Source organism: Paroedura picta, chromosome 3, assembly GCF_049243985.1.
Source record: "Paroedura picta isolate Pp20150507F chromosome 3, Ppicta_v3.0, whole genome shotgun sequence".
In the NCBI taxonomy this organism is placed as follows: domain Eukaryota; kingdom Metazoa; phylum Chordata; class Lepidosauria; order Squamata; family Gekkonidae; genus Paroedura; species Paroedura picta.
Window position 1 is genome coordinate 121,194,135 of NC_135371.1, and position 15,511 is coordinate 121,209,645.

The following is a 15,511-nucleotide window of genomic DNA, read 5'->3' on the forward strand; positions in this document are numbered from 1 at the left end:
AACCTGTCAACATTCATTCCAAAGCTCCTTATTATTATGTCAGCTTCTGGGCACAGTTATCTGTCTTCTGGATTGTAGAGCTCTCCAGACTAAAGGCTATCCAAACTCTGCCATGCTGATTTGTCAGGCAGATTTGTCCTCCTGGAAACTACTTTGGGCAAGGGTTACGGCTACGCCTTGGGTCTCCCACTGTGCCCATAAATCGAGCACAGGGCCAAATAGTTCAAATGTTATCTCTCCTCCAGAGCCAAGATTGTAGAAGTCCATTGCTTTATTTCCATTAACTAGGACAGACTTTCTCAACTATTTTAACATGGAGAAACCCCTGAAATAGTTTTCAGGCTTCGAGAAACCCCAGAAGTAGCACAATCATGCAGAATATGGTTGGGAAGCATGGGTGTGGACACCCCACCCAGGGCCCCTCCCCACCCCCTCTAGGCCCATCATTGGCCATTTTGGGAGGGGGAGGCAGGTCAACATGATCATATATAGTCATATCACCTGATACATTTTTAATAAATTAATATATATATATTGAACATGAATTAACTCCCACCCATTTGGGAAACTCTTCCAGGGTTGTCAAGAATCCCAGGGTTTCATGAAAACTTGATTGAGAAAGCCTGAACAAGGATGTGAGTTGGAATAGACACAAACATTTATTTACTGAACTATTTACATCTCTCTTTACTCCCCAAAGGGGACCCAAAATGGTTACGTCATTATCCATCCCTCCATTTTAACCACAACAATCCTGTCAGATATGTTAGGCTGAGAGAGCAGGGCTGGCAGTGGACCCTCCAGCAAGCCTCCATTCCAGAGAGAGACTTGAAGCCTGGACTTCCCACATCCTAGCCCAACACTTTAACCTCCACACCCCACCAGTTGCTATAGTAAAGCTTTCGCAACTGACAGGCAGTTAAACCTCGATCCATTTTTTATAAAAAATACTGCTGCATTTTTTAATGTAAATAATTAACTGCTATGGCTACATTAATACACTGTCTCATAGGGAGGGGTAGAAGTTCAGAAATATTTCAGCTAGCTAAATTGAAGTCTGCAAATTATCTGAGGAATAGAGTACAATTGATAAATTGATTGTGGTCCCAGTTAAATGCTCTTACTAATTTATTAATTTGATTTTTATACCATCCGTCCCTGCAAACTCTGATGAGGTTGGTCAGCAATCCAGGGGTTCCTTGGTTTCTTACGCCTGGATTTTGAGCTCACATGGAAAATCTATTTCTATTTTAATCCCATGAAAAAAGGGTCTGCACCAGTGGTCCCCAACCTTTGTATCACCGGGGACCGGTCAACGCTTGACAATTTTACTGAAGCCCAGGGAGGGAGGGTAGTTTTTTGCCGAGGGACGTTGCCACGGCTGCCTGAGCCCCTGCTCCACTTACTTTCTTGCCGGTGCCCCTAACTTCCCACCGCCCACTGGGGGGCGCTGCCAGCAGCAGCTGCACAATGTCATGCTGAGGGGGAGCCCCAGCCATGGCGGCCACTGGAGACCACCAAAAGTGAGCCGGCAACAGAGTGGTGGGGCAGGCCCTGAGGCAGCAGCCGGGAAGGAGGATGAGGAGGAGCCGCAGCCCGGTACTGACTGATCCATGGACTGGTACTGATCTCCAGACCGGGGGTTGGGGACCACTGGTCTGCATTATAACATTCCTCACCAGTTGTGCATCAGGACTGTATTCATTAGAGCCTAGAAATACATTACAAAAGATGGCAGTGAGGTATTGGGTCCCCCCCCCCCTCTATCAGAGACAATCTGTGAGTTCTCCTCAGTTCCTGCAAAGGTTGACATGGGTAGGGATTTCTCAGTTTCACAGGAGGGAGGTGAGCATGGAGCTGATCCTTGTCTGGGACCACACTTTGCAATCAATATTAAATTATTGAGATATGAAATTATATATATTTTTTAAAATATGCTATTAACAATCATGTGGTTTTAAAAATGTTTTCCCCTACCCATTTATCAGAATCTGCATCCCAGAGAAAGAAAGCAGAATGGGAATCTCTGTGTGAGGAGAGAGGATAGGACTGCAAGGTTTAAGCCTAAGCGGCTTCATGATGGCACCTGGCTGAATAGGGAGACATAGCTGCCTCTGAGAAATCCCAGGCGGGGCTTGAGCCCTGATACCCTCCCCACACACATACACCCTATATTTTATGCCCCTTATTCAGATCACGACTGTAGTGTACCTGGATAAGGGGTTTCAGTCCCTTGCCCTGTGCCATTTTCTGAACCAATTAGGGGGTCCTATCTGAGGGGAGTCATCTGTGCCCTGGACTGCGGATAGGTTTCCTCAGCAGGCCCAATGGCCCTGGAACCACAGCTGGTCAATACAGAAATGGTGCAGGGGGGAGTGGCTGACGCCCACACACAGGGCTGGCAACTTTGGCTTGGGAAATTCCTGGAGATTTGGGGGAGGGGGAGGCTGATGAGGGGAAGGAACTCTATGGGGATGTGATGGTAAAGTGCCCACTCTTTGAAGAAGCCATATCCTCCTAGGTTGCCAGCCCCCCCCCCCCCGTGGCTACAGGAGGGGATGGGGTGGGGTTGCCAGCTTGGAGAACTCTTGGCAGAGCCTAGGGAGGACAGGGACATCAATGCTGCAGAGTCAGTGCACCTTCTAGAGCAGCCATTTTATCCAGGGAAACTGATCTCTGTAGACTGCAGGTGAGCTGTAATTTTGGGGATCCCCAAATCTCACCTGGAGGTTGGTATCCTTATTTCTTCCAGGGGGACAGATTTCTGTAGTCTAGAGAACTGTTGTTATTGTGAGAGTACTCCAGGCCCTACCTGACGGCTGGCAACTGCCTATTTGATAAGGTCATGATCCGAACTGGACACTGCACACGTTAACCCACAAATCACATCTGACTGCCATCTTACGCAGGGTGGAGACCCAGGACCCAACAAGCCTAAGCTAGCAGTTCCCTCTCAGCAATACCTGTTGTTAATGACCAAGAGGCTGACTCATTTATCCTCCTCAAAAAAGATTTTAGAGCACTGGAAATGGTGCAGAGAAGGGCAACTAAAATGATTAAGGGGATGGAACACCTTCCCTATGAAGAAAGGTTAAAGAGATTAGGGCTCTTTAGCTTGGAGAAATGATGATTGAGGGGGTGACATGAAAGTGGTTTACAAAATTATGCATGGGATAAAGAAGATAAAGAAGTACTTCCCCCCTTTCTCATAATGCAAGGTCTCATGGACAATCAATTAAATGAATGAGACGTAGACTTAGAACAGATACAAGGAAGTACTTCTTCATCCAAAGAGTTATTAAGGCGTAAAGAGTGGCAATGGCTATGAGCCTAGACGGCTTCAAGAAGGGCTGGATAAATGTATGGATCAGAGATCCATCAGTGGCAATTAGCCACAAGGTATAGATGGAACCCTATCTTAGGGCAGGATGCGTTGTGTTCCTGATGATTGGGGGGGGGGAGGGCGGGCAGCAGTGGGAGGGCTTCTGGAGTTCTGGCCCTGCTGGTGGATCTCCTGACTGCACCTGTGTTTTGGCCACCGTGCGAAGCAGAGTGTTCAACTGGCCTGTTCCAGCATGTCTTCTCTTATGTGTTATGTGTGGCAGCAGGACCTTGCTCTATAGACTGGCATACAGTCTCCAACAACCAGTGGTACCCATCAATTGTCTAGGCTTATGCCAAAGCTAGACACTGTTAAAGTAGGGCCCAGTAGGGCCACACTCCATTGTTCCAAGCTACAGATTCAACATGAAGTTCTTATCTTCTAATCTGTGTATTCTGTAATGTATGAATCAGCATTCATGCATTTAATCTAAGAGCAATCCTTTGTTCCTAGATTTTAGGGGTGCTTTTGTCTATATAGAACTGAGCTAGTAGTAGCTGTGTGTGTATGTCATAATATTGTTGCACATGGATAATAGTTGACATGATAAGAGCTACTTACCTTACAGTGCCATTATTAATTCTGATCTGACAGCAGCTACGTGGCAATAATTAAACAATTTGATAAATAAGTCTTGCTATAGGAGAGATACCAGGCCTGTGTGTGTATGAAGTTTAGTTTCTTTTAAAAAGAAACATTTTGCCTTGTTTTGGCTAAAATAATGAACTTATTTATTCTGAGTCAACAAACTCTCTGTTATCATTTGGTTATGTGAAAGACCTTCCTCTTGAGAGGGACAAATTCATAGAATCATAATTCCCCCACATCTGATCCTGAAATATTTACCAGGGTGTGCAAACTGGGCCTAAAGAGTTTCAGTCATCCTCCCCACTCCCAGTGATGGTACAGCTAGCATGCAGGGATAGGAAGGGTGTGAGGGAGGGACCTAGGCAGAGTGTATCAGCTTGAAGCACCAGAGAGTATTTGTTCAAAACGGAGAAGAATGCATTGGTGCTTACTTCATAGAAGGCCACATGATACGGCCTCCTTGCTGAAAGTAACTGGGAACTATTCCTGGGAATCCAGGGTATACTGTCTTCAGTTCCCTGAAGGAACAAATGTTGTAAATAGATGTAATATAATCATGAAGAGTTGTTTTTACGCTCTGCTTTTCACTACCCAAAGTAGTCTTCCCTTCCTCCCTACACAACAGACATTCTGTGAGGTATTCGGAGCAGAGAGAGCTCTGACAGAGCAGCTTTGTGAGAACAGCCTTAATAGGACTGTGAGTAGTCCAAGGTCACCCAGCTGGCTGTGTGTGAAACAGGGAAGAATCAAACCTGGCTCTTCAGATTTAGAGGCTGCCACTTGTAATTACTGCATAAACCTGGCTCAAATGTAGAGAAGTGAAAAATATTAAATAGATGAAAATACATGCATTTTGGTGCAACCGTTTTCTTCTGTGGTCAGGCATCCATTAGAATAATGTGTAAAATAGATAGGCTGCAGACATATGCTACATATATAAACATGTATTTTCATATATATATTTAATATTTTTAATTTTTCTACCTATTGCACTTATAAGATCAGGTTGCACCTTGATACTTCTGTAATCTTTTTCAGTTTCTTGGTTCCAATTTTTTGGGGACTGAGCATTTTCTCCTCTCCCCCTTTATAATATAATCCCCCCTGAGCTGCTAAGGGAAGGGTGGAATATAAATGAAAACTTAAATTATAAAATAACTCAAAGTCATTGGCTTTGGTGAGAGTTTCAAATTCACGCTGGACCGCTTAGGCCAGATTGGGGTTTTCAGGGGCTATGGTCTCTCTCCTCCTTCCATGTTCCATGCCCATGAGTGGGCAAGTCTGCATCAACGGAAGCTTCTTTGCTCTGGGTCACCCCCAGCAAGCGGTGCCCCAAGGGCTCCAAAGCACCCCCCCCCCCAGTCCTGTCCCCAGCAATGCAGACCAGGTCAGCCTGGGAATCACTGGCTTTAATTACAGACTCGATTTCCAAAGCAGTACATCAAAAGGTGTTTCCCCATTTCAGGGGCCAGTTGTCACAGGTACAAAAATAGCAACAGATACTGGCATGAAAAACAAAGCATTCCAGGCAGCTACAGGGACCGGTGTGTACTCAACAATACAGAAAAAACACCGGCAAAAGAAGCGCCATCTCCTGTGTCCCCAGCCACTTTGGGCCTCACAAACTGATGCTTGATAAATTAGATATAATGGCACTTCAGTGGGTACATGATAAAGTGCTACAAGGAAGTTTATTCAGAAGGGAAACAATCTGGCAGGGTTGTGCTGGGCGAACGCTTGGTATTCTGAGGAAGGCTGTGTCCATACAGAGCTGAGGCATACATGCATCAGACACATGGGGCAAAAGAAAATGCAATGTATAGAGCAGGAAGTTAGACTGTTTACAAATGAGGAATACCAACTCTCTTATCAATCCTTGCCCCTCTGCCTTTCCAAACAGCTTAATTTTTAGGAATGAGATCACAATGCTGATTTCCATGGTATGAAAAAAACACCTGGGGATTTCTGCAGATGAAGGTGCTATTAAAGACGCAGGAACAGTCAAGTCACTTTTTCTGGGTAGTTGGCAATCCGAAACAAGCTAATTGTGGATGAAGTGACACCTGAGGAGAGGGAGGAGGAGAGTAACTTTGCATTGCTCTTGCTTCACACAGCCTAGAAAGTCAATTTCAGAACTTGCACAGTGGTTGGAACACACCCTGTGTGCACTGGCACAGAAACATGTAAATAAATTCATTAACGAAGACTGGTGCAGGTGGAGCATGTAGCAGAGGTGTCAGATCTTATGGAAATCACCACAGCTAGGAAATGATGCAGAAAGGGTGATGATTATGAATATGAATATAGAAATTTGCCATCACGTATTTGTTGTGACAATTGCACAAAGGCATATCAGACATTGCCAGACTGTACACGTCAAAATCACAACCTGAGAGGAATATTTGCAAATGTAAACATTTTAAGGAAAGCCTGACTTTCTCAAAGTCTGTTTTCTGTTTACTAACTCAGTTTGTGGGTGGGTATGCTTTTGAGGCATTTGTCAAGCTCAGTTCTTGTGACACATATAATTCATAGAATCACAGAATCATAGAGTTGGAAGGGGCCATACAGGCCATCTAGTCCAACCCCCCACTCAACGCAGGATCAGCCCAAAGCATCCTAAAGCATCCAAGAAAAGTGTGTATCCAACCTTTGCTTGAAGACTGCCAGTGAGGGGGAGCTCACCACCTCCTTAGGCAGCCTATTCCACTGCTGAACTACTCTGACTGTGAAAATCTTTTTCCTGATAGCTAGCCTATATCGTTGTACTTGTAGTTTAAACACATTACTGCATGTCCTTTCCTCTGCAGCCAATGGGAACAGCATCCTGCCCTCCTCCAAATGACAACCTTTCAAATACTTAAAGAGGGCTATCATGTCCCCTCTCAACTTCCTTTTCTCCAGGCTGAACACTCCCAAGTCCCTCAACCTATCTTCATAGGGCTTGGTTCCTTGGCCCCAGATCATCCTCGTCGCCCTCCTCTGTACCCTTTCAATTTTATCTATGTCCTTCTTGAAGTGAGGCCTCCAGAACTGTACACAGTACTCCAGGTGTGGTCTGACCAGTGCCGTATACAATGGAACTATGACAACTTGTGATTTTGATGTGATGCCCCTGTTGATACAGCCCAAAATGGCATTCGCCTTTTTTACCGCTGCATCACACTGCCTGCTCATGTTTAGTTTACAATCCACAAGTACCCCAAGGTCTCGTTCACACACAGTGTTACCTAGAAGCGTATCCCCCATCCAGTAGGCATGCTTTTCATTTTTCTGACCCAGATGCAGAACTTTACACTTATCTTTATTAAATTGCATCTTCTTCTCATTTGCTCATTTTTCCATTGTGTTCAGATTTCGTTGAACTCTGTCTCTATCTTCTGGAGTATTTGCCAGTCCTCCCAATTTGGTGTCTTCTGCAAACTTGATGAGTAGTCCTTCCACCCCCTCATCTAGATCATTAATAAATATGTTAAAAAGTACCGGACCGAGCACCGAACCCTGAGGTACCCTGCTACTCACCTCCCTCCAGTCTGATAAAACACCATTGACAACAACTCCTTGAGTGCGGTTATCTAACCAATTCCCTATCCACCTGACTATCTGAAAATCCAGATTGCAGTCCTTCAATTTATCCATCAGAACATCATGGGGGACCTTATCAAAAGTTTTACTAAAATCCAAGTAAACAACATCAACCGAATTTCCATGATCCAGCAAACCTTTTACTTGGTCAAAAAAGGAAACCAGGTTGGTCTGACAGGACCTGTTGGAGACAAATCCATGCTGACTTCCTTGGATCACCAAATTGTCCTCCGGATGTTTGCAGATCGCTCCCTTTAATATCTGCTCCATTATCTTCCCCACAACAGAGGTCAGACTCCCTGGTCTGTAGTTTCCCGGGTCATCCTTCCTCCCTTTTTTGAAGATCGGAATAACGTTTGCTCTCTTCCAGTCCTCCGGGACATCTCCAGTCCTTAAAGAGGTCCCGAAGATGATGGACAAGGGTTGTGCAAGTTCTCTGGAAAGTTCTTTGAGCACTCTCGGGTGCATTTCATCCGTCCCAGGGGATTTGAACTCATCCAGTGCAGCTAAATGCCTCTTAACAACCTCTCTGTCCATGTCAACCTGCCACCCAGACACTATCTCTTGGCTACTGCCATCTCTAGATGTGCCTAAACCCTTTGACTTGTGGGAAAAAACAGATGTAAAATAGGCGCTGAGCCTTTCTGCTTTCTCTGCATCCTCCGTTAGAGTTTGTCCATCCACATCCAACAGTGGGCCTATTGCCTCCTTTACTTTACGTTTGCTCCTCACATAACTGAAAAATCTTTTCTTGTTACAGTGGGCTTCCCTGGCCAATCTTAGCTCACTCTCAGCTTTGGCCTTTCTGATGATTGATCTACAGTGCCTAGTAACCTGTAGGTACTCTTCTTTAGAGCTCTGTCCTTCCCTCCATTTCCTGAACATCTCCCTTTTCTTTCTTAGTTCCTCTTGAAATTCTCTTATTTGAAAGCTCAACTTTGCTTTGAAAAATCCACCAGGGCTCCAATTTACACTCCCCATTCAATGAGCAGGCCTCAGATATTATCCTTTCCACATATTGTTTCCACAGGGTGTGGAATCCATAGGAAGATCTAGCTGATGATAAGTAGAAATGTTCCTTTCTTCATTTGAGAGTTCTCTTTCTTCAATTGGTGCTCTCTGTGTGATCACCCATCTTTCCAATTCAAAACCAAGTGCCTCAAAGTTCAAACTGTCCAATGTTTCAGCTTCACATCCAAGGAACTCCTTGACACCTTTTTTCCATATAACTCCAGAAACACATGCTCCCTACGGCACATAAAGCAGGCATGCACAGTGTTTTTATTTACTTTGCCACTAGAAGAAGATTCAGTTTTTATACCCCACTTTTATCTTTTTTTACATTTTTATGATGCTCTCCCTTGTGGCTCAGGATGGTTTACAATATGAATTAGAGATTAGATAGCCAATTACTTTTTGCCTTCTTGAACAGGGCAGCCATTTCAGAATGTATAGTTTCCAAAGATTTCGTTACCTTATAAAATAATGTAGTGTGATGGTGATGAGCTGATCCTACTTTTTTTTTAAAAAGTGATAAAATGTAATACTTTGTAGAATAGTGGGGCAAATGTCTCAATCATATACTAATAGTTTTTTCAAACATAGAGAAGGTAAGAGAATGTCAGTCTAGATGCAATAACTCTGTTTATACTGAGGAAAGAGAAGAAATGGTGGATTATAATACTACCATATTTGCCGGCGTATAAGACGACCCCCCAACATTTCCACTCAAAATATAGAGTTTGTTACATTACATTACAGTACTATGGGCCACTATGGGCAGCTATGTCTATCCCAACTGAAGTGCACCCGGCGTATAGGACGACCCCCCCCCACTTGGAGGCATCTTTTTCAGGGGGGGAAAGTAGTCTTATATGCCAGCAAATACCGTAATTGTTGAAGAAGCAATGGATTACCAAAGAACTGCAGAACTAGAAAGTGACTGAACATCTACTGTTCCGATCTCTTGTCTGACCTTTCTGCAGATAGAATATTATGCATATTTCTAAGTAGTATTTATGGTTGGCACATTTCTTAATCATTTTTATAGCAAGTCATAATGGAACACAGGCTGGTGGAGGGAGAGGGTTCATGAATCATGGACCATGTTTTGCTAATGACCACTGGCAGGCATTTGCTGGCAGGAGCTCATGGGAATTGTAGTCCATAGACATCTGGAGGGCTGCAGTTTGACTACCCCTGGCTTAAGCCCATTCACACTCAAGTAGATAAGAATCTAAGTAGAGGATGCTGGTCAGGCCAGTAGTCCATCTAGTCCAGCATCCTGTTTCAGACAGTGGTCAGCCAATTGCATCACAGAGCCAAACAAAAAGAGCATAGATGCCAAGACCTTCACCTGATGTTGCCTCAGTACATGGAGGGTTCCTTTACACAGCACAGCTAGGAGCCATTGTTGGACCTATCCTCCAAGTATTGGTTCTTCCGCTGAGAAACCCAAGAAAAGTGGCCAAGGCATTTCCTAAAGCTTTTTAATATTGAGCTATCAATATCTCTACAATGCTTAGGGCTCACCCCTATGTTTCTGTAAAATATAACAATTCATCAGTTAACATGTTCACAAAGGCTCTTTTTAACTGTTCTGTTTGGTCAGAGAAATGGTACACATTGTGGGACTCTTTCCTTGATACAGCAGTTGCAACAGGTGAGCTACTTTTATCTGACTTCTTTCCACAGTAGTGCTGCCATATTTAAAGACCAGTGCTGCCATATTTAAAGACCATAGTCAAGGCCAGGCTCTCAGGCCCTTCTCATCTGATCTACGTGGGAGATGATAACATGGAAATACTATGTCCAGTTGGCCCTACACACATGGAATTGGGCCTTTAAATGCCACAGAAGTGTTGTGGGAGGAAATCTGATTTAAGAGTCAGCAGAGAGGTTTCACAAAGGCCAAAAAGATGGCCAGTGTTTCAGACACCTGTGCATGGGCAGGATGGAACAGCGCCAAGCTTTTGATAAGGATCTTAAATTGTGCCTCCATCATAAACAGTAAATAACCCTAACCCAATCTATACACAGAATGCTATGTGGCACTCTTGTGTGTGATGTGGAACACATACTTATTTGTGTACCGTGTGCTTTCTGAAGTTGTGAATTCTGTTTTATACAATTCCCCCCACCCAATATACCTGATTTTCTAAACTGATAGCAGTACATTACATACATAAGTGATTCCAATGCCTACATAGTCATTGGTCCTCACCCCCGCCCCCATACATACAGAAATTTGGAGAAATAGTGGCAGTTGGCATACACACAGTAGGCAGTACTCTTACTCTAGAAGGTGAAATCTGAAAGCAAGATGGGAGAAATGCTTCAAATGTCACAAATGCCCTAACATACTGTGCTAACTATCATGGAGCCATCAAATATCTGACAGTCACTCCCGCCCCATTTTTTTTTCTATTTGCAACTCCTGATCCAAACATTACATGAAAAACAACTATGCAACTTGCCCAGCTCTGTAGCCCCCCAGGGTGAGCTGTCCGCCTGTAACTCAGCCCCAGCTATTTTGAATGGCTGTGAAGAAATATAGAAACTTTGGCTGCAATCTCATGCATGCAAGCATAGGTTTGAGTCTTAGTCTGTTCCTACAGAGCTTATGTGCTCTGAGTTCAGTGCACTTGGGAAATTATTTCCCCCACTCCCCGGCTTCCCCATGGCACTGTAGTACATTTCTGTACTTCTCTGGGATTTCCCTAGGTTTTCTCCAATTTTTTGCCACCTGCTTTACTTCAGAGTCTTTGGGAAGATTCCAGCAACACCTGGATGGTTGCCATTTTGGTGGGAAACTTTTCTCAGTCCAGCCAACATAGCAGCCATTTCCCCCACAATAACCATGTTCTGTCACCATGAAAAAACCCACAAAACCCTGACAAATGAATAGCATCTTATCTCAGTAGCATTATATACCCCAAACATGTATCAAATTCTCTGAATTCTCAACTTTCATTTTTTTTAATGAATCTATCATGTCTCCTCAAGGAAAGGGCTAGAATTTTTTTTTACCTTAAAATCTGACACACATTTTGGTATAATGGTTCAGAGATTTAATGTTATTTGGTTGCTAATATTTAAAAAAAGAGCAAAACTCCTGCTGTGTGGTCCCACTGCCGCCACTGTGCTTTATTAGCAACCTCTGCAGTAAAGGGAGAACTGTTCAAGTCTGTCTTCCTGTGTGAAACACTTTAGTAGCATCAGTGGGACAGCAGCCTGTCTAACTGCGCTTTTGTGACCAGCTTTTGCTTTCAGAAAAGCCATCTGAATACTCTTCAAATTTCCAGTGACTTTGCTAAGTGGTGCCCTGAGGTTTGGGACATAAATCCTTCCAAAGTATAAATAAGACTACTATGAGGAAGGAGTGGGAGCGTTGAATTAAACTTGGTGCCCAGCCTTCTGAAAATGAATGATAGGCAGCCTCCCCTCCACACACACCAGGATTTAGCTTAAACCTATTTGCCCTTGCCAGAAGATTAGCCAAAGAGGTCCCAAGGGTTACGATCTATCAGCTGAGCTGTAGGAGAGGGCAGCTTTGCCTTGGACTGCTGTGCTGAAGTATAGAATTTGAAGATTCACAGCATCTAGGCCAGGGATCCCCAACATGGCAAGATGGTACCCACCACAATTCCTGGCACTAGCCAAGTGGTTTTAGAAAGTGCCCACCAGGGCTTCTGATTGGCTGTACAGATTTTATAAAAATTTGCACTGCGGCATAAGAATCTTCACTGTGCAACTGAAGGTAAGCTATATATATGCAAGATGGTATTTTTAAATTATATGTTCATTTCAAAGGGCATTCTGTTAAGCAAAGCTTCTGCCTGAAATGTTGCACAGTTCCAATGGGCCAGGCATAAACTTATTCCGGGACATTTTGTGGTTGGTTCTGCCATCTGTAGCAACCATCAAGCAGTTGTGCCCAACAACCTGTGTCAGAATTCCAAAGGTACCCATAGAGTGAAAGAGGTCAGGGGCCCTGTTTTAACGTTTGCAAAACGTGAGAACCAATCTAGTGCTGTAGAGATGGAGGGAGATAAATGAGAACATGGTTGACTACCCCACGTGGCCATGAAACCTGTATGTGTATGTGGGGGGAGGGGACACCTTGAGCCAGTCATTCTCTCTCAGCCCATCCTACAAAACAGAATTGCTGTGAGGCTAAGAAAGATGAGGAAGAACCATAAGCTCCTTGGAAGAATGGTGAGATTAAATACAATATATAGGGGAGGGGAAGCCTTGGGGAGGATTTTCTGATCACATTTCTGAAACCCTCAGTACTGTGCCAGTCCAAGTCCATAAGTGACTAGAGCCCAAACAAGCCATGACCTCCAAAAGCACAGACTGAGTGCATGCTGGAAAAGGCATATCTATGGATTCCATTTACCCCCACTCAGCCAGCAGCAATGAAATAGGACTAATGCTTCTGCTATGTGAAGCTAGCAGTACACAGCTACACCTTGTATTACTATTTATGTATCATGAGGAATGGGTGTGAGGTAGCCAGGAGATCCTGTCTGGATGCCAGGCAAGAGCCATTTGGAGGAGGTTTGTCATTGCCTGTCCCCCTGTCAGGACCCTTATGCTCCTTGGAGGTCTCCCTTCCGGATGTTAGTCAGGGCTGACCCTACTTAGCTTCCAAGATCTGATGGGATTGGGCTTCCCTGAGCTACCCAGGTTGGGCCCTTGTCTTACTTTGCCATTCAGAATGTCAGACTCTCTCTTTTAACCATTTCCAATCCATCCAATCCATCACATCATTCCCTTCTTGCTGCTGAAATTTTCCATTTTCCTTTCTAAATGGAGAGGACAACCATTAATGGAGATTTTGATCTGCACCTTGGAACCACATAGGGTGACCAGGTCCCCCCAGCTACCGGCAGGGGATGGGGGGTTGAGATGCCAGACCCAGGTTGGGAAACTCCTGGTGATTTGAGAATGAAGCCTGGGAAGGAGAAACTTGTGGTGCACAATGCCACAAGTCCCCTCCCCAACAACTATTTTCTCCAGGGGAACTGATCTCTGTCACCTGGAAGTGCTACAATTGTGGAGGATCCCCAGGTCCCACCTGAAGACTGGAACCAGGGATGCCCATTAGTCATTGCTCTTCCCACCTACTTCCTAGTCATGGCCTCTCAGCCATCAACCAGCACTGAACAATGCAAGTCCAACATACCTCACTCCCCACCCCCTGAAACTGGCAAATATGAGGACAGAGTACCAGGGGAGAATCCCCAGTAGTTCTGGCTAGACACAGAAAATCAGACAAAGAGAAGAATGCACAGTGATGCATCTACAGAGCTTCCCCTACTGTTGGAGAACAGACTCCCACAGGAAAGCTTCAGGTCCCTGGCCTGGCCCTGGCCACTCACAAAATCTGTGGGATTAATGGCACAAAATGTCGAGATACTTGGAGAACAAGCACTATGCCCCTATGCTTCTTCAGACACCTTGGATGCACATGCTCATCATTTTCCTTGCTGGAAGAAGAAAGAACTCTGTCTGTACTTATGCCAAACCTGATGGGTGACTACCTGCTGGCTGCAGTTAGGAAATTGATACAGGGATGAGGAATCTGTGAATCTCCTAGTTGCTGGGGGAAGGGGCACTATGGGAACTAATAGGGTTGCCAGGTTCCCCCTGGCCACCAGCAGGGGATGGGAAGGTAGTGTTGCCATATCCAGGCTGGGAAACTGGAGATTTGGGGTTGGAGCTGGAGACTTAATGGGGTACAATTATGGTTGTTATCTATGAGCTGGGAAATACCTGGAGATTTTGGGGGTGGAGCTAGGAGTGGGCAGGATTTGGGGTGGCAAGGGACCTCAGTGGAATATAAAACTATGGAGTCCATTTTCTCCAGGGGAACTGATCAAAGAAGAAGAGCTGGGATCTTTTTGTACCCCACTTTTGACTCCTCAAAGGAGTTTCAAAGCAGTTTACAATTGCCTTCCCTTCCTCTACTCTGAGACCTTTCTGGAGAGGGGCAGCCTAGAAATCCAAGAAATAATTAACACAGACAACTTGTGAGGTAGTTGGGGCTGAGAGAGTTCTGAGAGAACTGTGACTGTCCCAAAGGCCGCATGTGGAGGAAGGGGGAATCAAACCCAGTTCTTGAGATTAGAAGCCCCCACTCTTAACCACCAAGCTGGCTCTCAAGATGAGCTATAATTCCAGGGGGTCCCCAAGTCCCACCTGAGGACTGGCATCCCTAGGTACAATAACATAGAGTCCATCCTTTGAAACATCCATTTTCACCAGGGGAACAGATCTTCGTAGGCTGTAGTCTTGGAAGCACCAGTAGCCTCTCTTTCCAGAGGATTCTGTTTCCAGTGGAGTGAAGCATCGTAGAATTGGAGAAAGGGCTGTGGAGTAAAAAGGATGGAAGGGGGACTTTAAGAAGCATTTTAAAATCAGAAGCTGTCACAGGTAGAAAAGGGGGAAACCCTACTTACTACAGAGGCAAGGATGAGATGCTGATTGTAGAAATGCCTATTTAAACTTTTTCAGGTATGGCTCCACCCACCTCAGTTTTGAAACTGGTTGGGAAATGAAGGTGACGCCACAGAAACATTCATAGAGAAAGTTTCAAAGAGGAAACTGGATATGCCATTATGAATGGTTTAAGACTAGGGATGCCAGCCTCTAGGTGAGGCCTGCCTGGGAATCCCCTGGAATTGTAGCTCTTCCCCAGATGACGGAGACCAGTTCCCCTGGAGAAAATGGCTGCTTTGGAGGGTAGATTCTATGGCATTGTCTTCCACTGAGGTCCCTCTCCTGCCCATACCCACAACTCTAGAAGAAGAAGAAGAAGAAGAGTTGGTTCTTATATGCCGCTTTTCCCTACCCGAAGGAGGCTCAAAGCGGCTTACAGTCGCCTTCCCATTCCTCCCCCCACAACAGACACCCTGTGGGGTGGGTGAGGCTGAGAGAGCACTGATATCA

General features: G+C 44.9%; 1 protein-coding gene across 2 annotated transcripts in view; it reads right to left on the bottom strand.

Moving 5' to 3' along the window:
• Window positions 1-5,392: 5,392 nt before the first annotated feature.
• The window catches only part of LOC143832703 (bMERB domain-containing protein 1-like), a 41,779-nt gene continuing 31,660 nt past the window's right edge, over window positions 5,393-15,511 (bottom strand). The window contains exon 7 of one of the 2 annotated variants that reach the window (XM_077327489.1): window positions 5,393-6,033. The gene's annotated coding sequence lies outside the window, so the exon portion shown is untranslated. Of the gene's footprint in view, window positions 14,932-15,511 lie in introns of both variants that reach the window. The other variant, XM_077327488.1, reaches the window with a different exon arrangement.